The sequence below is a fragment of the Dreissena polymorpha genome, chromosome 13 (genome assembly GCF_020536995.1).
Source record: "Dreissena polymorpha isolate Duluth1 chromosome 13, UMN_Dpol_1.0, whole genome shotgun sequence".
Taxonomy (NCBI): Eukaryota; Metazoa; Mollusca; class Bivalvia; order Myida; family Dreissenidae; genus Dreissena; species Dreissena polymorpha.
The window spans coordinates 24492762-24515065 of NC_068367.1; the positions used below are offsets into that span (position 1 = coordinate 24492762).

A 22304-nucleotide genomic window follows, 5' to 3' on the forward strand; every position below is an offset into this window, starting at 1 on the left:
CGAATTGTAACTGTGCTAACCCTTGCAACCTAAATATTTCTGCTTATCCTGCATATGTCTAAAAAGCATAAGTACTTAATGTTAAAAAAGCAAACCAATAAATTATTGTCCTTGAATTTTGAAGTTATACATTTCGGCAGCACCTCATAACTGTCAAAATCGTACAAATTGTTGGACAATTATGCATGCCTCTTGAAGTTTAACAATAACAATATTTTATTCAAATGTTCCTGATATATGTTGTATGACATGGGTAATTTAGTCTGAACTCACAAACTGGAACAAAGTAGGCTCTAATTATGTCTGCATTGGCAAATGGTATTGTTTTGAGAAGATAATGGATTCTATTTATACGCTACTGAAAAATTGTCTCTGGCAGATTTGTGAATAAATTATATCCAAATTTGAATGCATGTGCATTTGTATCAATCATTTGTTTTATATTATAGTTATTGTATAAATACATATTCTCAACTTAACAAATTTGCCCATAAATGAATTAATCTTCATATATTGTTTTCCAACTCAAAGGTATTGTTCAAACCGAAGCAAGATGATTCATTCAACAATTTTCTCACCTTGTAAGCTTTGTAAGCTAACATGTTATAACAATATAAATAAATTACAAACCATTACATTGTTCAGAGTTGGTGTCACATTGTCAATGAATGAAAACTAGGTTAACAGTTCACAAGACTTATGTTAGTATTGGTATACTTGTAGCAGAACACTGACATGGGGTATCAGGTGATTCAATAATTTGTCTGAAAATGGCATATCATTTTACCATATGCTTTGCATATTGACTGGCATGCCAAGTCACAATCTTCAATTGTATTGGCTGGTATTTCATCATTCTGTGTATACTGTAATGCTCTTGTTTGTCTTTAAGGTAAAGGTCAAATTTAACATTTTTTTAGCTCACCTGAGCGCGCAGTGCTCATAACGAGCAACATGCTTTGCTGTCAAACTATGTCTAGTGACTGTCTGTAATCAGCAATTGTATTGTCAACTTAACCCATTTATGCCTAGCGTCTAGAAAAAAGGCCTAAGCATCATGCGGCGTCTCATCTGGATCTGCGCTGTTTGCTTAAAGGAATTTCTGTAAGAAATATTCTAAATATAGAAATACATATACTAGACATCACTAATTATGGAAATAAATTGATCCAATTTAGATGGGAGAGTCCACTAGGCATAAATGGGTTAAAAGCCGGATCTCACTTGCTTGATTTTACGTGGTAAAATATTAACCAACATTAACTAGTAGGCTGGGTTTATCTGCCAGTGATTTGCTGCTAACATTAGAGTGTTTATAAATAGAAACACGTGTTTCAGCAGACAGCATTTGGTAAACTGTTGAATCTGTATTTACATGTAAACTCGATTTGAGTCATTCGCAAGCTACTGGCTGAGAGAAGTTCATAACCTTTCAAGTGGGCGGTGCTTAGCATTTACAGGGAAATTTGAATTTCAAGCAGACAACAAAAAACTTTTTCTGTAAGTCAATAACTATATAACTTTCAACCACCAAATTACATATACATATTGTTTGTATACTAAAGTATATGTATGCCAAATTTCATTGGAAAATATTAAATACAAACTTAAATATTATGAAAATAATCATTTTTATGTCCCCCAATATAGTAGTGGGGGACATATTGTTTTTGCCCTGTCTGTTGGTCTGTTGGTTGGTTGGTTTGCGCCAACTTTAACATTTGCAATAACTTTTGCAATATTGAAGATAGGAACTTGATATTTGGCATGCATATGTATCTCATGGAGCTGCACATTTTAAGTGGTGAAAGGTCAAGGTCAAGGTCATCCTTCAAGGTCAAATATATGGGTCAAAATCGCTCATTCAATGTACACTTTTGCAGTATTTCAATATTCAAGATAGCAACTTGATATTTGGCATGCATGTGTATCTCATGGAGCTGCACAATTGAGTGGTGAAAGTTCAAGGTCAAGGTCATCCTTCAAGGTCAGATGTCAAATATATGTGGCAAAAATCGCTCATTTTATGAGTACTTTTGCAATATTGAAGATAGCAACTTGATATTTGGCATGCATGTGTATCTCATGGAGCTGCACATTTTGAGTGGTGAACGGTCAAGGTCAAGGTCATCCTTCAAGGTCAGAGGTCAAATATATGTGGCCCAAATCGCTAATTTTATGAATACTTTTGCAATATTGAAGATAGCAACTTGATATTCGGCATGCATGTGTATCTCATGGAGCTGCACATTTTGAGTGGTGAAAGGTCAAGGTCATCCTTCAAGGTCAAATATATGGGTCAAAATTGCTCATGTAATGTCACTTCTGCAATATTGAAGCTAGCAATTTTATATTTGAAATGCATGTGTATCTCATGGAGCTGCACATTTTGAGTGGTAAAGGGTCAAGGTCATCCTACAAGGTCAAACGTCATATAGGGGGACATTGTGTTTCACAAACACGTCTTGTTGTTTTCTGCTGTTTACACACCAGTGTACAACTGAAAAGTAGACATCTTGTGAGTTTGTGGCCCTTTTATACTGCTTCTCTGGTGTTTAAGCTAGTTATCACACTGGAGACCATATTTTTATGCCCCCGGATGGAATGATCAGGGGTATATTGTTTTTGGCTTGTCTGTCTTGTCTGTCATTCTATGTGTCACAAACATTAACTTTTGCAATATTGAAGATAGCAACTTGACATTTGGCATGCATGTGCATCTTATGGAGCTGCACATTTTGAGTGGTGAAAGGTCAAGGTCATCCTTCAACCATAGGTCAAATATATGGCTTCAAAGCGGTGCAATAGGGGGCTTTGTGTTTCACAAGCACAGCTCTTAATAATTAAATGTTGATAAAATTTGCTCAGAACCTTTATCTTGGAAATACCTAGGCTTTATTTGATCTGGGTCACGTTAGTTAAAAAATAGGTCACTGGTTCAAACCTTAGAAGAACCTTGTTTTCGTCTTAAAGGCCAAACGTTTGACTTAATCTTGATAAAACTGTTCAGAATGGAAATTTAATCATTAAAGGCTATGTTATTTGAGTTTTAGCCTCATTTAAAGTATTGCATAAAATTCTAACGCTTTTTAATGAGTTAAAAGAAGCATACAAGTAAGTGATAAAAAGGATAATCATTTTGTCATTATGGAACTGCCCAACATTTTGAAGGGCTTGTGGTATTTAAATGTTTCCAATGACATTTTAAGTGCTAATTACCATGGACTGATTCATGGAAATCACATGGTTCTGAAGAAACAAGAAGCATAATTAAGTGAACACACTGCTGTGATAATAACCTGAAGTTAAGTATGCCATAATGGGCTGATGGTATAGGTGAAGACCTTTCTTAGCTGGTGTCGGCCCAGGGGATATGTGGAAATTGTTTTAGGAAATAAACCTTTCTATTCTGCAAGACTGATCAATGATCCATTATTTTTCTAAAAGCTATTGGAATAATCAGTCTTTGCCATTTTCGTCAGCTTTTGTTGTTGTTGTATATGTTGATGGGGTGAAAATTGGCCCTGTTCTTTATTAATAATGGGTTAGTTGTTTTAATTACATATTGGGGCAAAATTGGAAATGGTTCTGGTCCTCAAAAAATGGAAGTTTTCATATTTATGGATGTATTGAAATCTTAAAGCCTCATGTTTGTCCAAGCTTCATAAAATGCACTCAAGTTATTTTGTTGTAATGATATGCACTCATGAGATATTGTTGTAATGATATGAACTCATGAAATATTGTTGTAAGGATATCTTATGCAGGTTCGAAAATTCTGTACTGTTGAAAACATGGTCCCAAGGGACCCTTATATGGCTTTTATCTGAAAGCTTGAGAGAACTCCAAAAATCACGTTGATTTCAAAACACCATGAAACTTGCTCAGAAAAAAGATTCTGATGATATCTTTGTTTGTAAATTCTTTTGAATACTTTTCAAAAGATGGTCATAATACATGTCAATTCCTCATATTTAAGGAGTCTCAGATGAGCTGACCTTAAAGTCTAAGGTGAGGGAGCCCTGGCCTATTAGACCCTCTTGCATTTCTTACAGCAGGCTTAAAAAATATTATATTTCTTTGTGGAGATGAAAAACAATAATTACCTATTCATGTATATACAATAGACATACTGGATAATGCTGTGGGTGGTGTGTCATTTTCTGTATGGGTTACCATGGAGACATTGCGGACAACATTGACATATCAGGCAACAGGCTTTCCCCTTGGGATAGAAAGCCATGCCATATATTTATGAGACAGAATCAACCTTACTGTCTTTAGGAAGTTTCTATAAGTCAGTAGTGCAAATATATAATAATTTTAAGGCTTCACTTATTTAATTGGCACTTGCTGTAACTGTAATATTTATTTTAAACCTATTAATTTAAGCTCTATTACATTGAAAGCCTAAGACTTATTGAAAGGCTATAGAGTTTTTCGGCGTAAGCTGTATTAAGCCAGCTTTTCACCCTGACTTGACCTTTGTAAGTGTCCAATAATATTCAAATAAAATTTCCCGCGGCTAGGTACGAATGAATACACTTCATTTATTCCATTGGCTGATTTGAGTATAACACCAGAACATTGGAAACATATCCGCATCTTTGTAACACTGTTTTACTGCATGAAACAATTTATCTCTAATGAAAAGGCTCAATAGATAGAACAGTTTTACAATCAATTTTCGACATAAATACAGTTTGTGCGTTCACCTTTTATTTTCAGAGAATTACCAGCGCAAAAGCGTTTATACTAAAGGCTGTATTTTCATATTTAGTACTTACTTGCATTGCATTTCAACCCGCGAGTTTTAGGGTCAATTCGCGGCCAGTGTGTGAAAGTCAGAGTGTATATACAGTTTATCACCGGAGTTCGCAGAAGGGGTTGCGATCTTTTCATTGAAGGAAAAAATTGGAATCTATGCTATTTTTGTCTGATGGAGTAAATAGTTCGTTTAGTCGCTTTGTCGATATATAAATATTTTAGGCACAGCTGTTGCCTTGGTCGTGTACAGTTGGCGTAAACAAGCCGTCGTTTCAGCAGCAGAATTGTTACCTAACTTTAATGCATTGCATTCCAATCCGCAAGGTATCAAGGTCAGTTTGCGGTCAGTTGGAGAAATCTTTATATAAACGCCGTCTCGTAAACTTTGTGCACTTGAAGTCTGTTTTGATCAGAAAGATACTAAATAAAGATATTCGGCGATATTATTGTGGTATGTCAATCATCGATTTTTAATATGTTTTCAACATATGCATGATAAGTACCAATTTTGATAAAATTAATTAGAAATATTTATCCATTAAGACCAGTTTATTAAGCATTAGCACAATAATTCACTATACTATAATTATGCAATTAAATCAGATTTGAGTATTGCCGGCTGACCTATATGCACTCGTTTATTTTCATGTTTCTTGTGTTTTTCTATTCTGTAAATATAGATATCAGAGTAATAATATCACATAAAGCAAAATAAGCCACAAAATCTGGCGCAACACCCCGTAATTGATTTGTTTGTGATGTAGCTAAGAACTGCGCAGAAAAAAGGCATCCGCTACTTTTTATCTCATTGCGATAACTTTTGATCGTTCATAAACATCGACCAAAATCAACGCCGTATATCTTTTTTAAAGATATTTCTTGTTTTTCCTGAGCACAACCAGCACTTGGTGTTGTGGTGTAGAGGATATGGGGTCCCTCTACATGTGTAGCTCCCAGCTGTGTGATTGTCCTTTATATCTCCCTCAAAGACACGAAGTACTTACTGTTTAAGTTAGGAAACAGACTTGAGAACTGTTATACTAACTGAAGGTCATATCCACTTTATCCATGTCAGCAAATGTCAATAGTTTAATGACTGTTCTAATAATTATAATCTGTAGATATAATTACAAGTTCATCGGTCTTGGCAGTAGTGCAATTGTGAGAATGTCCTTAACATATTCAATCAATATTGTTTGCTACTGAAGATTTACAGTATATTTATGTACATTGATACATTTGTAACAGTTCATTGTAATGCAATTCTATATTAAATTATGTATACTTTATGCATATAATGTATATTATGCATATAATTATCACCTAAACAAAATGACAGAAGGATGTGGAGACAGAATAAAAATAGTATAAATAGTGACTTAACTTAAGTAGACATACACAAATGAATTTTGTGATTTAGTACAATGCTCACAGATCAGTTTACAATAAACCTTACATATGCATTTTATCTGCCTGTTTAAATGTCTTTCTAACTAATAACCTTGTATGATGTATTGCAATCATATTATGGTATCATCTTTTCATGTAAAAAAGGCCTTAGGACATATCCAGAGAGTGGAGGAGCTCATGATATATAGTCCAACTTTGACCCAAATTAACATATATATTAATTAGCATAAGTTCAGCTCTTGGTCAATTTTTACAATGACCCTTGTCTTGAGGATAAATTTCAGTACATGACACAATACAGGGGTTTCAATAGATTTAAAAAACTTGGAGTCAATGACCCATGGACTGAAATTTTGAGGAGTCAAATTGAAAAATGTTGGGGTCAATTTTGAAGTGCGTTAATTGTGTTTGTGTCTGTATTATTCAATTTTTTACATAAAAATATGCTCTAAGAGTAACACAATATCTTAAAAAGTTATACTGCTTTATTAAATAGCAATACCATGATACATTACACAACATATTTTAATGAATTGGTACATTAAATCTACTTCCTTATAACAGATTTAAGTCTTTTAACACATTTAAGTTATTTAAGATATGTACCGGTAGAACCTTTTCATCACATATTTATCGTCATTATATTATCATCATCCATATGATAGCTTTTCTAACAAAACACAATCTAAATGCATGGAACATCTAGTATATCTATTACTGTTTATCAAATACTATACATGCCCAAAATATGTACACTTAGAAATGCCTTACCTGTAGTGGTTTTACTTTAATAATCCAAATTTTTCTTGTTGTTATCGGGTTTAACAAACCTATTAAATGTTTGTTAAATCCAGTTAATGCTTTCTCCATTATTGAATCGCCATTACTTGCAATTTGAATCGCCAGCTTTAAATTGAACGCGGGTTGAATGTTACGTCCGCCATTTACAATGTCGGAGGTTATGACGTAGCAATTTAATTCTACTCGGATAATTGATATCTAATCGAGAAAATGTGTTTTTTCAATGTTTATGTATAGTATTATTACTTGTTAGTATAAAAAATGAGCTGTGTTTCCAGTTTATATAAGATGGGTGTTACTCGTAATTATCGGTGGATTAACAAACCACGGACTCTAGAATTAATATACGCTCCGTGAACAAACTGACAAAACTCTCTGGACTTACTCGTGGATCTACGTAATTAATAGACCTTTGATCAATTTTGTTTTTACTTTGATTAATTTTGCTGACTTTCTTTAACCGTGCCGTCTGCTAAGTCTGCACAAAAAACCTGCAATTATCGGAGCCAATCAATTATCACGTAATCATTGCTGCTAATTACCCAGTTTGTAGGCACGCACTATTTAGACGGTGACATGTGTATGGGACGAGATGAGATAAGATAAACAACGCCCGGGGTATTCCCTCGATTATAGACCGAGTTTCAAATACTGAAACATTAATTACAATTAGGAGCACAGCGGGATTTATTACCATGGAACTAAAGATGTTAACTGACTGACGCACGGGTCAAATTTTCAACGCGTCAAAATAACGCACGGCAGAAAAAAGGGTTGGGTCAAAAATGAGTCATTTTTAATTTGCTAGCGTCAAAACGCAGGATTCTGCGTCTATTGAAATCTCTGACAATATAAATACTAGAAATGGCGCGGCAGAGGCCGACGTGTATCCCCAAGCCGCATGTTTGACCAAGGGGCGCCCCATGGTTGGTAATGGGTCCATGCATAGTTGAGATTGACCGTATTGTCATAAGAGATGTTCAGTATCAATTAGAAGTGAATGGGTGTAGAAATGAAGAAATTATAGTAAAAGACAATTTTGGGTGGGAATGGCCTATCATGGGCGGGGCGCCCCAGGGTTGCTAAAGGGCCATGCATAGTTGAGATTGACCTTAGTGTCATTAGAAAGGCTCAGTATCAATTTGAAGTAAATCGTTGCAGAAATTAAGAAGTTAATGTAAAATAACATAAAAAAATGAGTGAAAATCTCTGACCCGGCCCCGCCCCAACCAGGGTTGGTTAAGGGGCCATACATAGTTGAGATTGACCTTATTGTCATAAGAGATGTTCAGTATAAATTTGAAGTAAATTGGTGTAGAAATAAAGAAATTATAGTAAAAGGCAATTTTGGGTGGGCGTGGCCTATGTGGGCGGGGCGCCCCAGGGTTGGTAATGGCGCCATGCATAGATGAGATTAACTGTATTGTCATAAGAGAGGTTCAGTATCAATTTGAAGTGAATCGGTGTAGAAATGCAGAAATTATAGTAAAAGGCAATTTTGGGTGGGCGTGGCCTATGTGGATGTGGCCTATTATGGGCGGGGAGCCCCAGGGTTGGTAATGGGGCCATACATAGTTGAGATTGACCGTATTGTCATAAGAGTAGTTCAGTATCAATTAGAAGTGAATCGGTGTAGAAATGAAGAAATTATAGTAAAATAAAGTTTTGGGTGGGTGTGGCCTATTATGGGCGGGGCGCCCCAGGGTTTGTAATGGGGCCTTACATAGTTGAGATTGACTGTATTGTCATAAGAGATGTTCAGTATCAGTTTGAAGTAAATCTGTGTAGAAATGAAGAAATTATAGTAAAAGGCAATTTTGGGTGGGCGTGGCCTATGTGGGCTGGGAGCCCCAGGGTTGATAATGGCGCCATGCATAGTTGAGATTGACCGTATTGTCATAAAAGAGGTTCAGTATCAATTTGAAGTGAATCGGTGTAGAACTTAAGAAATTATAGTAAAAGGCAATTTTGGGTGGGTGTGGCCTATGTGGGCGGGGCGCCCCAGGGTTGGTTATGGGGCCATGCATAGTTGAGATTAACTGTATTGTCATAAGAAAGGTTCAGTATCAATTTGAAGTGAATCGGTGTAGAAATGCAGAAATTATAGTAAAAGGCAATTTTGGGTGGGCGTGGCCTATGTGGGTGTGGCCTATTATGGGTGGGGAGCCCCAGGGTTGGTAATGGGGCCATACATAGCTGAGATTGACCGTATTGTCATAAGAGAGGTTCAGTATCAATTGGAAGTGAATCGGTGTAGAAATGAAGAAATTATAGTAAAAGGCAATTTTGGGTGGGCATGGCCTATGTGGCCGGAGCGCCCCAGGGTTGGTTATGGGCCATGCATAGTTGAGATTGACCTTAGTGTCATTAGAGAGGCTCAGTATCAAAATTTTAAGTAAATCGGTGCAGAAATGAAGAAGTTAATGTAAAATAACATAAAAAAAGTGAAAATCTCTTACCCGGCCCCGCCCCAACCCTCATAAGTTTTGACCCAGGGGTCAGATCAAAATTCTGTCACTGTCACCGTTGCACATATGCTCATAGCTACCATGTATGTAAGTTCAAGGTTCTAGTGCTAATAGTGTAGGAGGAGCAGGTGGCCAGGACGGACGGACGGACAGACGCACATCAATACAATATCCCCACTTTTTTTCCGAAAAACGTGGGGATAATAATCCATTCTTTTGGACAGTTTGCCGACTGTGCTTGTACCAAAACAAGTTGTACCTTCTGTTGTTATGAATATTATTTGAATATCTTTACATAAATGTGCTTACAATAATAAAAAGGTCAACAGGTTGACAAACACTCTTATCACAGAGTCTGAAAAGACTTAAAGGTTGAAAATGCTGTACATAATTATTTTGTTACTTCGCTTGTGATACATCTGCATAAACAGATGGTGGTGAACTTACACTTAAATATAATACATGAACATCCATTGTGTCTGAGTAATATTTATGCCCCCCTTCAAAGAAGAGGGGGTATATTGTTTTGCTCATGTCGTCAGTCCGTCCACCGAATGGTTTCCGGATGATAACTCAAGAACGCTTACGCCTAGGATCATGAAACTTCATAGGTACATTGATCATGACTGGCAGATGACCCCTATTGATTTTCAGGTCACTAGGTAAAAGGTCAAGGTCAGGGTTACGCGACACAGAAAAATGGTTTCCGGATAATAACTCAAGAACGCTTACGCTTAGGATCATGAAACGTCATAGGTACATTGATCATGACTCGCGGATGACCCCTATTGATTTTCAGGTCACTAGGTCAAAGGTCAAGGTCACGGTGACTCGACACAGTAAAATGGTTTCCGGATGATAACTCAAGAATGCTTACGCCTAGGATCATGAAACTTAATATGTACATTGATCATGACCTCGCAGATGACCCTATAGATTTTTCGGTCACTAGGTCAAAGGTCAAGGTCACAGTGACTCGACACAGTAAAATGGTTTTCAGATGATAACTCAAAAACGCTTATGCCTAGGATCATGAAACTTAATATGTACATTGATCATGACTCGCAGATGACCCCTATTGATTATCAGGTTAAAGGTCAATGTCATGGTGACTCGACACAGTAAAATGGTTTCTGGATGATAACTCAGGAACGCTTATGCCTAGGATCATGAAACTTAATATGTACATTGATCATGACTGGCAGATGACCCCTATTGATTATCAGGTCAAAGGTCAATGTCACGGTGACTCGACACAGTAAAATGGTTTCTGGATGATAACTCAAGAGCGCTTACATCTAGGATCATGAAACTTAATATGTACATTTATCATGACTTGCAGATGACCCCTATTGATTTTCAGGTTTATAGGTCAAAGGTCAAGGTCACGGTGACTCAAACCAGTAAAATAGTTTCCAGATGATAAATCAAGAACGCTTACACCTAAGATCATAAAACTTCATTTACACATTGATCATGACTGGCAGATGACCCCTATTGATTTTCAGGTCACTAGCTCAAAGGTCATGGTCACAGTGACAAAAAAGGTATTCACACAATGGAGGCCACTACAACTGACAGCCCATATGGGGGGCATGCATGTTTTACAAACAGCCCTTGTTCACAATGGTTTCTACAAAAGTAGTCACTCAAATCATAATGCTCAGTATTTGAAGTTGATCAGGTTGTATGATTCTGTTATTTGAAAGGCTAAGCAGTTTCACGTCCTCCTCACCACCTCCCTCCTGCTCCACCCACAACACACTTTTATTAGTCACAACATGTATTGCAAGTACAAATGTACCAGCTTCAAAGTTAAAAAGGCACACCACTTTTTTAGTATTTGTTTTTACATATTTACACCAGATGGGAGTTATTTATAACTATAACCTGATTATACTATCTACTTTTCATATAGACAAAGAACAAAGTCAAATTAGCATTATAACATTCCTCATAAAAAAAAGGTCACAACGCATGAAGAAGCCTCAACCTGAACATAGCATGCATGTTGTCAAATAAAGTTCTTATTTAAAATGTACACAATTAATTTATCAAATCAAAAAGTTTCATTCATTATTTATTATTTTTATGGAATAACACTTTTTTGTTCTGATGCATGGGTTTTAAACAACTCCCTTATGCTTTTGTGGTTTGGTTCATGCACTAAACAGGGGTATGATTTGTCAGCGGATCTGTGGATCGGGTTGTCCGTGGGTCATTTCTTTGATTGGCGTAATTCGCAAAAAAATACGTGGGAGGAGGATATGACGGAATCTGCGGGTGTATGTCATAAACGGCACGAAATATTCGTGGCCCGCGTAACCTCTCCGCATATTACACAAGAAGATTGTGCCTAAGCATTTTTTTAAACGAGCGATGTCATTGGCTGTTTATGTTTCCCAATCAATCAATTAAAATAGGTCTTTTAAAATGTGTTTCATATTTCTTTGCTGATTCATTTACAAATGGCACCTTTATGAAGCAAAAATGAAGATTATTAAATAAACGAATCTCACAAAATCTCGAAGATTGAAAAATTATTGAAAAAAAATAAAATGGGAAAGGGAAGGAACAAGTAGATATAAATCAGAAAGGGATATCACTTTCTGAATGGGTACGGAAGATCGACTTTCTTGGTAAGGCTTAAGTCATATTTCATGTGAAAAAATCTGAACTAGTAGTCTAAGGATCCTGTGGTAAATTGTCGTTAGTTGAACACTGCGAAATTGCTGACCTTACTTTGAATTTAAAGACATTGAGCTCAAACGAAAGATTGCCGTCATCGTTCACACTGGATCGGAAGACACCTTGATTTTGAACACACTTAATACTGATGACTTTGCGTAATATGTTAAATGTGATTTTAAAAAGGTTTTCATAAATAAATCTTATTTATAAGTTTTAAGATGGTGTTTATTAAATGTGTTTCATGTTTGTCATTGCGTTATGCACACGATTCGCGTTGTCAAAATCAGTCTGCAGAATTTTCCTCCCTTCAGACTTCACCTTAATCACACCCCTGATTAAAGAATCATTACTTCAAATCAATTTCTTTATAACCAATTAAAAACCATTAATCAAAAGTACTTTTTGAAACAAATGTAGACTCTCAAGCCATGATATGAAAAAGGTTTGGATAGGGGCGGATCGAGGCCAATCGGAGTATAAATCGAGCAATTTGGCAAATTATGGTCTTCATTTCGACCGTACTACGATGCCCCTATATATATATATATATACACCATATATTGTTGGCATGATAAACAATGTTTGTTTTGAGCATGTTCAAAATAAGCGTGGCGAGAGCGTAGAGATCTACGATCACGAAGACTCTACCGCGATCATACTGCGCTTATGAAGACTCCACTACGTTTCTCCTGCGATTTGTCACAATCAGCCACGCTTTCATCGTAGTAGAAGCGGCGTCTATGTGTGAACGGGGGGTTACCAATTGTTTTGAATTTTAACTTGAATGGTAACAATGTATCTCAGAAAATTTGGGGTTTTGCATTTAAAAGGGCATGTGCATCAAATGCAACAAATAAGGTAACTTAAGTTAGAGCCACTGTAATGATTTCCCGCAATTTCTTCGAAGATCGAAGAGCCTTTTTACCTGTTTACTCATGGATATCTAATTTAAGCAGGCATTAACATGAAGTTGTTATGGCCGAGTGGTTTCGGCGATAGACCAGAAGTTTTTTGGGATCTGCCCACACAGGTTTGAATGGGCACAACAAGGCATATTTTTTGTGACGTGTTTTATTTCTTTTCTAACTAATTTGATTTAATATAGCATATAAACTATGTTTATTGTCAAATAGTTGTCCGCGGTTTTCCAGCAATATTAAACACAAAAAATGCAATAACTACCTATATAAACCAAGCTTTGCATCGAAGTACAAAATTTTCATATTTTCACAAGCGCCATGCACTCGCGAAAATATCAAAAAGTTAACGGTGAATCTGTCTATTTCTTGGTATTTTTGCTGTATATAGTGTACCCATAAAAACTCAGCTCAAAATATTACTTAAATAAAACTATTTTGAAATTTATGACACTGTTTTTAACCAACCCTATTTTTTCTTGGCTGAAACCACTTACATTTCATGACGCTCTTCCATAGATACAGGGTTGTCATTATGATTGTAAACAAAGGATTATTTTAGAAAAGTAACCGATTCGGCCGGGGGTCAAAGGGGCCGCCTAGGCCCCCTTATAGGTCCAGGGCAAGGCCCTGGTAGAGAGTCAGGGTGGCAAAGCCCCCCGACCGAAAACGAATTCTAGACATTTTAGGGACAAAATATGCTATAGTCTGGGCCCGTATTCACCAAACAATTCTTAGACTTAAGTCTAAAGAATAAAGAAAATTCTTTAAATTAGAATATTCAAGAATTTCTTTAATTTTTAGTCAAACTCTGCAGTTTACATCTCTGTCTATATTATTCTTCATATAGAACATTTTGTTAATGACATAATCACCAGTGGAGGCCTGTATCTATTCAAACACTGAACACATTTGTCTTGGTTTTAAGTCTATTCTTTATTTTTAAGTCTAAGAATCGGTTGGTGAATACGGGCCCTGGTTGAGTCGTGGGTAATTTTCATAAAGTTGTTACATCACAAGTATTTTATAAATATATGACCATGAATCATAATGAAAATAATTATTAACCTTTCTTCTTTAAGATTTGTTGCTTTTTTCCAAATGATTATCGTCTTTAAACATCAAAATAATCGACTGTGTTGATAGTGTCAAACTACCATCATGAAAATAAGCTTCCGGTTGATTCGTGGGTTCTGATTGGCTGCCAGAATTTCAATATTTGCATACTATAAATAGCCTTAAAACTGACCTTGCAGGACAGGTTAATTTCTTGTGAAAAAATGTCAACAGACGTTGTAGCATGGCAGCGCCCTCACACTACTTTGGGGGAAGGGGTCCGCAGCCCTTAGGAGGGGGAAATTTTGAGGCGTTTCCCTTTTTGGGGGATTTTTTTACTTACTCTCTCATTATTACATTTGTACATGTTTGCACTAAATTCATTGCATTTTTTTATAATTTAGTATGTTTGAAAAGAATTGAAATAGAATTGAGATATAATAATCATGAGATGAGACACATCTTTCTTAAAAAAGGGGGAATTCCCCCCCCCCCCCCCCCCCCCCCCCCCCAAGGGGAAAAAAGTATACTTTTCAGGTGGGGGACTGCCGCCGAAATTCAGTGGCAGATTTGATAGATTGAGGGCCCTGCATGGTAAATACTCATAAATAAACAATTTTGTGTTACTTTGAAACACTATATGAACAATACATAAATGAGGAAATACTTCATAAGGACCTATCAAGTTATGATGAATTACACTATTTACTTGTTTTTGACGCATTTTTGATCAGAAAAAAATTGTGACCGTGTCAAAACATTTTTCCGTAACGAACTGCATCATGTGCAAACGTTCTATTGCGAGATTTCACGCGATTTCTATACCCATGAATCAAACAGAACCCACGACTCAACCAGTAACAACCATGCTGCTATTCTCAGAGCATAAAAAGTGTAAATGAGGTCTAAAAAGAATAGAAAATTTTAAGATTTTCATATGTTTAGTATACTGTACATATTATATTGATAGATTTTTGCATGTTCCAATTCTATCCATTACTCGATAATCCAGTATAATTACGATTTCTTTTTTTCAAAACCAAATTACGGCAAATATTGACGATGAATGTCGTCCGCCATTTAACGCAAGTGCATATACAAATTGAATTGTGGGATTGGGGAATTCCCATTTAACATGCGTGAATCACGTGACGCGATTTGAGAGCATTAAAAAACGTTTATATTTAGTAATTACGACAAATCGACGACTCAATCTAAACTGTTACATGTACCTCCTTTCAGAAAAGTTTGCGAAAGTAAAATTCTGAGAATAAAAACGCGTCTTTCTTTAAATTTTAACAAGTACTTTTCATTCCGGATCGTGATATAACTTGTCAGGTCATTCGTGCATGTAGACCTATATGTATGCATAGTTTGGCAATCTCAAAACACGTTATTTACCTACTTATTACATTATGTGTTATGCCCATTTGTATAACAAAATGCATTATTTAATTGAAGTATTTTCAAATGCGTATAATTTAATGTGTTATCCGAAATCATTTCCAGATTTCATTATTGACGGAAAATTAAGAAAATTCTAGCAACAGAGACACATTTCTCGTGTTTTTCATGCACAGATGAAAATCATGCCAAAATTAGACTTCATGTATAACATCACGTCATTTTTCCTCGGGTAAAGCGTGTACTTTAATATTTTGATGCTGAATAACAACTCCGTAACGCAGAGGTCGCTAATATCTTTTATTTTGGTAGAAAATTGAAGAGCATTATTTAATATGTGGCAACCTTTTCTTTAACTAAAAAAACTAGTTATTTATGCTCTACAGTGCTACATTCGTTGAGATACGGTCAGTAATAATCTGTGAAATGTACAGCTATTTGATACAATTTCACTTGGGGTCGGCGTGTATTCGGCTGCCTGAGCGCTGATTGGTTGACGTGTTACCAAGAAGAATTTAATTGGCAGCTGAAAAAATCAATATTGGCCACTCACTGAGAAATTTGTTGAAAACAGTAGCTCTTAGGCGGAGTTATTGGACTGACTGAATGGGCGTCGCTCTACTATACTACGGTTATTCCTCGTCAATTATTGTCGGTTTGCGTGATCAAAACATCCGATAGCAATTTTAAAGATTCAGGAAAAACAACCGATTTTCTGGCGATTTTAACAGATGAATTCGATCGGCAATCTGTTAATAATGACAACCCTGAGATAACAATTTATACAAAATATATGTCTTTAAAAGAATACTTATTTTATCTTGTTTAAACTTAAAATACCTTTACTGCATCTGTACACACCAACTGCATGCCCATATTTGGAAATCTGGATGAATTATGGAACTTTCATATACCCCAGGGATGCAAATAAACTGGACAAAAGCTGAGCGTGGGGGTGGTTTTATAAAAATCAGTATTTTTTTTTTTAAAGCATGGAAAGCCTACCTAAAAAATTGTATGTAGTTCAGTGAAATGATGCTGATTAAGAAAATAATACATTAGATTATATTTGGAAAAGTGCCCATTACAGTGGCATTACCTTAAAGAGATTATACGATTTTGTAAAATATTGATGAATAAATATAAAATGTGTAAAAACTTATTATACATATTTTTTAATATAAATGAAAATAAAAGTTAAGAAGAACATGTGTCGAAAAATGTGAAATAAGCCAGATATTTAATTCTGAAATCGAACATGTCTGTACAGTCAAATTCACCAGCATGTAATATCATGCATGTACGATGTGAATCTACATTTAGTTTAACGGTTCATTTTAAATTCCTGCAACGGTATCTATTCATACGACACACGAACATAAACTAAAAAGACGAATGGTTCAGTTTTTGTAGGAAAATATGTACGAAATATCTTCGTCACAATTGGCTCGGGGTGCTAATTTGTCTTTGCTGCAATTTATTAAATTCGTCTTTAATGAATAATTTTTCTTGCCTATTTTGTGTTATTGTAACATATTGTTTTAAATATATTACAATTTAACACATATAAAATTCGTATAATCTCGCTTTAACAATTTTTTTACATAACAAGTCCCATAGGTTTTATATTTTGCATTTATTAACATCATATGATGGTCATCTACCAGGTTTTGTGTGTCTGTGATCTAAATGGGTTCTGCCCTTGTTTTTCTTAACCCTTTCAGTGCTGGAACCGAATTTTAAAGGCCTTTGCAAACAGTTTGGATCCAGATGAGATGCCACAGAACGTGGAGTCTCATCAGGATCCGAACTGTTTGCTATTCTGATAGTATTCTTTGAAAAAAATCGAAGAAAATGCTAATTTTAGAAATTCAGCAGACGACATTTTATCAGACGGCAAATTTCCCAGCATGCAAAGAGTTAAACACAAGTCATATTTGTGCCTAATCAGCTTGAAACATCCTGACAGAACATTTTTTATACCTTGGCTGATTTCTAAATTTGTTATTTAACCATATCAAAATGTCCTCAAAGCTGTGCAGTTTTGTCCTAGCTGAGCGACCTAGTTCCTTTTAGGCCTTCTTGTTCCAATCAATGTCAATTCAACTATTGTTTGTTAGGTAACTCAATAAGTTTTCATAGTTTAGCAATCAATACAACTTTTTTTATGCCCCCAAAGGTGGGCATATAGTGATCGCACTGTACGTCTGTCTGTTCGTCACATATTTTTGAAAAATGCTAATAACTTCTATGTCGCTTCAGATGTAACCTTCATATTTGGTATGCATGTGTGTATGGACAAGGCCTTTCAATAAGCTCACAAATTTTGACCCCTTTCACCTTAACTTTGAACTTAGGATCTGCGTTAAGGTTTCAAAATCTGCGTTTAGGTTTCAAAAAATGCTCATAACTTCTATGTCGCTTCAGATGTAACCTTCATGCTTGGTATGCATGTGTATGTGGACAAGGCCTTTCAATACGCACACAAATCTTGACCCCTGTGGCCATGACCTTGAAGTTAGGGTTGGCATTTAGGTTTCGAAAATTTGTTTTGTTATTTAGCTGTCTTACATAACTATCAATGCGTTTTTTGGGGGCATATGTCATCCTATGGAGACAGTCCTTGTTAATAATCTGTTTAGTTTTAATCTTTTTAATTAAGAATTTTTCTTCTCAGCCTGTCAGGTCTATTCTCTAACTGTTTACAAAAGAACTGCACATTAAAAGTGCAGTCAATGAATCCTTGGTTTTCCTAGAAGCTATCATAAGTCATTGTAATTTATTTAGGACATAATAATTTTTCATAATGTTTTATGAACTGGTGATCTAGTACTCTTTTGACTGCAGCCTAATGCTCCCACAATTAATACTGTATAAACAGCTAATAGGCAATTCATTGTAAGATCACTGTATAAACAGCTAATAGGCAATTCATTGTAAGATCACTGTATAAACAGCTAATAGGCAATTCATTGTAAGATCACTGTATAAACAGCTAATAGGCAATTCATTGTAAGATCACTGTATAAACAGCTAATAGGCAATTCATTGTAAGATCACTGTATAAACAGCTAATAGGCAATTCATTGTAAGATCACTATATAAACAGCTAATAGGCAATTCATTGTAAGATCACTGTATAAACAGCTAATAGGCGATTCATTGTAAGATCACTATATAAACAGCTAATAGGCAATTCATTGTAAGATCACTGTATAAACAGCTAATAGGCAATTCATTGTAAGATCACTATATAAACAGCTAATAGGCAATTCATTGTAAGATCACTGTATAAACAGCTAATAGGCAATTCATTGTAAGATCACTGTATAAACAGCTAATAGGCAATTCATTGTAAGATCACTGTATAAACAGCTAATAGGCAATTCATTGTAAGATCACTGTATAAACAGCTAATAGGCAATTCATTGTAAGATCACTGTATAAACAGCTAATAGGCAATTCATTGTAAGATCACTGTATAAACAGCTAATAGGCAATTCATTGTAAGATCACTGTATAAACAGCTAATAGGCAATTCATTGTAAGATCACTGTATAAACAGCTAATAGGCAATTCATTGTAAGATCACTGTATAAACAGCTAATAGGCAATTCATTGTAAGATCACTGTATAAACAGCTAATAGGCAATTCATTGTAAGATCACTGTATAAACAGCTAATAGGCAATTCATTGTAAGATCACTGTATAAACAGCTAATAGGCAATTCATTGTAAGATCACTATTTGCTGATGTAATCCCCTCAATCATGCTTGCAGGTTAAATACAATACAGAAACTGCAATGATTGAAGTTGCATAAGTCTTATTAATTAAAACTGTATAATAATTGTAATAATTTAATTAGACAAGTTAACATTTAATGAATGTGTTTTGTTTTTAATTATTATGTTGTATGTCAAATTATTTTCTGAATCTACCTAATTACCTAAGAATTAATAGATGGGTAATCAGTCTTTTTTTCTACAATAACCAACAAGCCAACAAAGTCTCACTTTCATTAATTTGAGGTATTATTGACACAGTATGCAGTGCTCCAGCTAGGCCTTAATGGAAGGGCGCCCCGCCTGCCCTTCCGAGGCCCCGCCCTGCCCTTAAAAATGTTTTTTTTGGACATATGATAATTTATAAATCTCTTATTATATTGTAATTATTTTATTCCTCATTGTGGACATCTTATTTAAATGGTTAAATAATAATGGGAATAATATATTCTTACACTTATTAATAACAAAAAAGTAAATATGCAACAGGAAGCATTCCAGATACGGCGCGCGCTCAAAAGTTCCTTTTTGACAAAAAACTGCGCATCCAAAGTGCCCTTTTGACACATAAGCCCCCTGCCCTTTTCATATCTAGCTGGAGCACTGCAGAATGTATCACAAAGTTGTCAACCCTCCCTTATAATGTTCTTCATAACCTGCCTGTGCATCACTTTATTCAAGGATTTTTCCTTGTATGGCTATCTTCCAATGAAAATCGGTCTTAGGAAATGTGTTTGTTATTTGTTTGCTGATCCTTAGGCAAATTGCATTGTTCTGAAGAAAGTGAAGATTATCAAAAGAACAAACAACTCTCTCCGAATCTCAATGATTGACAAATCAGTACACACACAAAAACGGCAATGGATAGTGGCTGTCTTGGTAGGGGCAAACAACATGTGAAAAAGTCATGAGCAAGGGATCCTGTGGTACATGTAAAGTGTTGTTAAATGAAGTTCAGTTAACAACACTGCAGAAGTGCTGAACATGTTGCGAAAGTTATAACATTGAACATAAGGGATTCACTCCCAATTCATTAGATGTTTATTTCCATAATTAGATGTTTATTTCCATAATTAGATGTTTATTTCCATGTCTGTTATTCCCCATATCAGCACATTGGGTTTTCCAGAATCAGTCAACAATATTGTCCTCCTTTCTCAGAGTCTTCCTTTATCTCAACCCCTAGTAATCCTCAGCTTGTATTGTCATAATGATTCTTGCAGACAAAATGAGTGCCTGCTACATGTCTTGCATGCTCTTCATTGCAAGACACTAGTAAGAATGCTGGCTACACACCTCTGATTTGCTGATATATGTACAAATTCTCATAGCAACTCGCTGGTGGGTGTGCCAAGGTTACCTTAGTTGAAGGTCAATGTTACCAATCAGACTGCATTCGAACTTATAGCCAATGTGGCAGATGCTCTCTGTAACCTACTAGCTATAGCCAAGGTGTCAGATGCTCTCTGTAACCTACTAGCAGTGCCAGATATTGTTAAGATTGAGTGTTGATCACCCTAGCATCCTTTGATATTGTACTTTATGGTAGTCACCAACTACTCACCTTTGACAGACCACATAGTGTTGAGGTCTACTGGTCACCTTCGAGGTCAATCACCTGTATGGTCTTACATGTGGGACACATTGTTGGTTTCATGTAGATTCTGCTTTGTTAATTAACCCATTTATGCCTAGTGGACTCTCCCATCCTTCTAAATTGGATCAATTTATTTCTAAATTAAGAATGTGTAGTATATTTATGCCCCCCCTTCGAAGAAGAGGGGGTATATTGTTTTGCACATGTCGGTCGGTCCGTCGGTCGGTCCGTCCACCAGATGGTTTCCGGATGATAACTCAAGAACGCTTATGCCTAGGATCATGAAACTTCATAGGTACATTAATCATGACTGGCAGATGACCCCACTTGATTTTCAGGTCACTAGGTCAAAGGTCAAGGTCACGGTGACTTGAAATAGTAAAATGGTTTCAGGATGATAACTCAAGAATGCTTTCGCCTAGGATCATGAAACTTCATAGGTACATTGATCACGACTGGCAGATGACCCCTATTGATTTTCAGGTCACTAGGTCAAAGGTCAAGGTCACAGTGACTCAACATAGTTAAATGGTTTCCGGATGATAACTCAAGAATGCTTACGCCTAGGATCATGAAACTTCATGGGTACATTGATCATGACTGGCAAATAACCCCTATTGATTTTCGGGTCACTAGGTCAAGGTCACAGTGACTCAAAACAGTAAAATGGTTTCCTGATGATAACTCAAGAATGCTTATGCCTAGGATCATGAAACTTTAAAGGTACATTGATCATGACTGGCAGATGACCCCTATTGATTTTCAGGTCACTAGGTCAAAGGTCAAGGTCACAGTGACTCGAAACAGTAAAATGGTTTCCAAATGATAGATCAAGAATGCTTACGCCTAGGATCATGAAACTTCATAGGAAGATTGATCATGACTGGCAGATGACCCCTATCGATTTTCAGGTCACTAGGTCAAAAGTCAAGGTCACAGTGACTCGAAACAGTAAAATGGTTTCAGGATGATAACTCAAGAATGCTTACGCCTAGGATCAGGAAACTTCATAGGTACATTGATAATGACTGGCAGATGACCCCTATTGATTTCCAGGTCACTAGGTCAAAGGTCAAGGTCACAGTGACATGAAACAGTAAAATGGTTTCCGTATGATAACTCAAGAATGCTTACGCCTAGGATCATAAAACTTCATAGGTACATTGATCATGACTGGCAGATGACCCCTATTGATTTTTATTTCTATATTTAGAATATTATTACAAAAAATCATTACACAAACAGCGCAGACCCTGATGAGATGCTGCATCATGCGGCGTCTCATCTGTGTCTACCCTGTTTGCCAAAGCTTTTTTCTAGACGCTAGGCATTAATGGGTTAATAGATACAAACTTTTCTGCAAAAGTAATATCTATTTTCTCTGGGCAATGTAAGACAAAATACATTGA

At 35.9% G+C, this 22304-nt stretch overlaps 1 protein-coding gene across 1 annotated transcript in view; it reads left to right on the forward strand.

The window, feature by feature from the left end:
- The window catches only part of LOC127856369 (peroxisomal N(1)-acetyl-spermine/spermidine oxidase-like), a 102385-nt gene that overhangs the window by 60942 nt on the left and 19139 nt on the right, over positions 1-22304 (forward strand). The window lies entirely within an intron of this gene.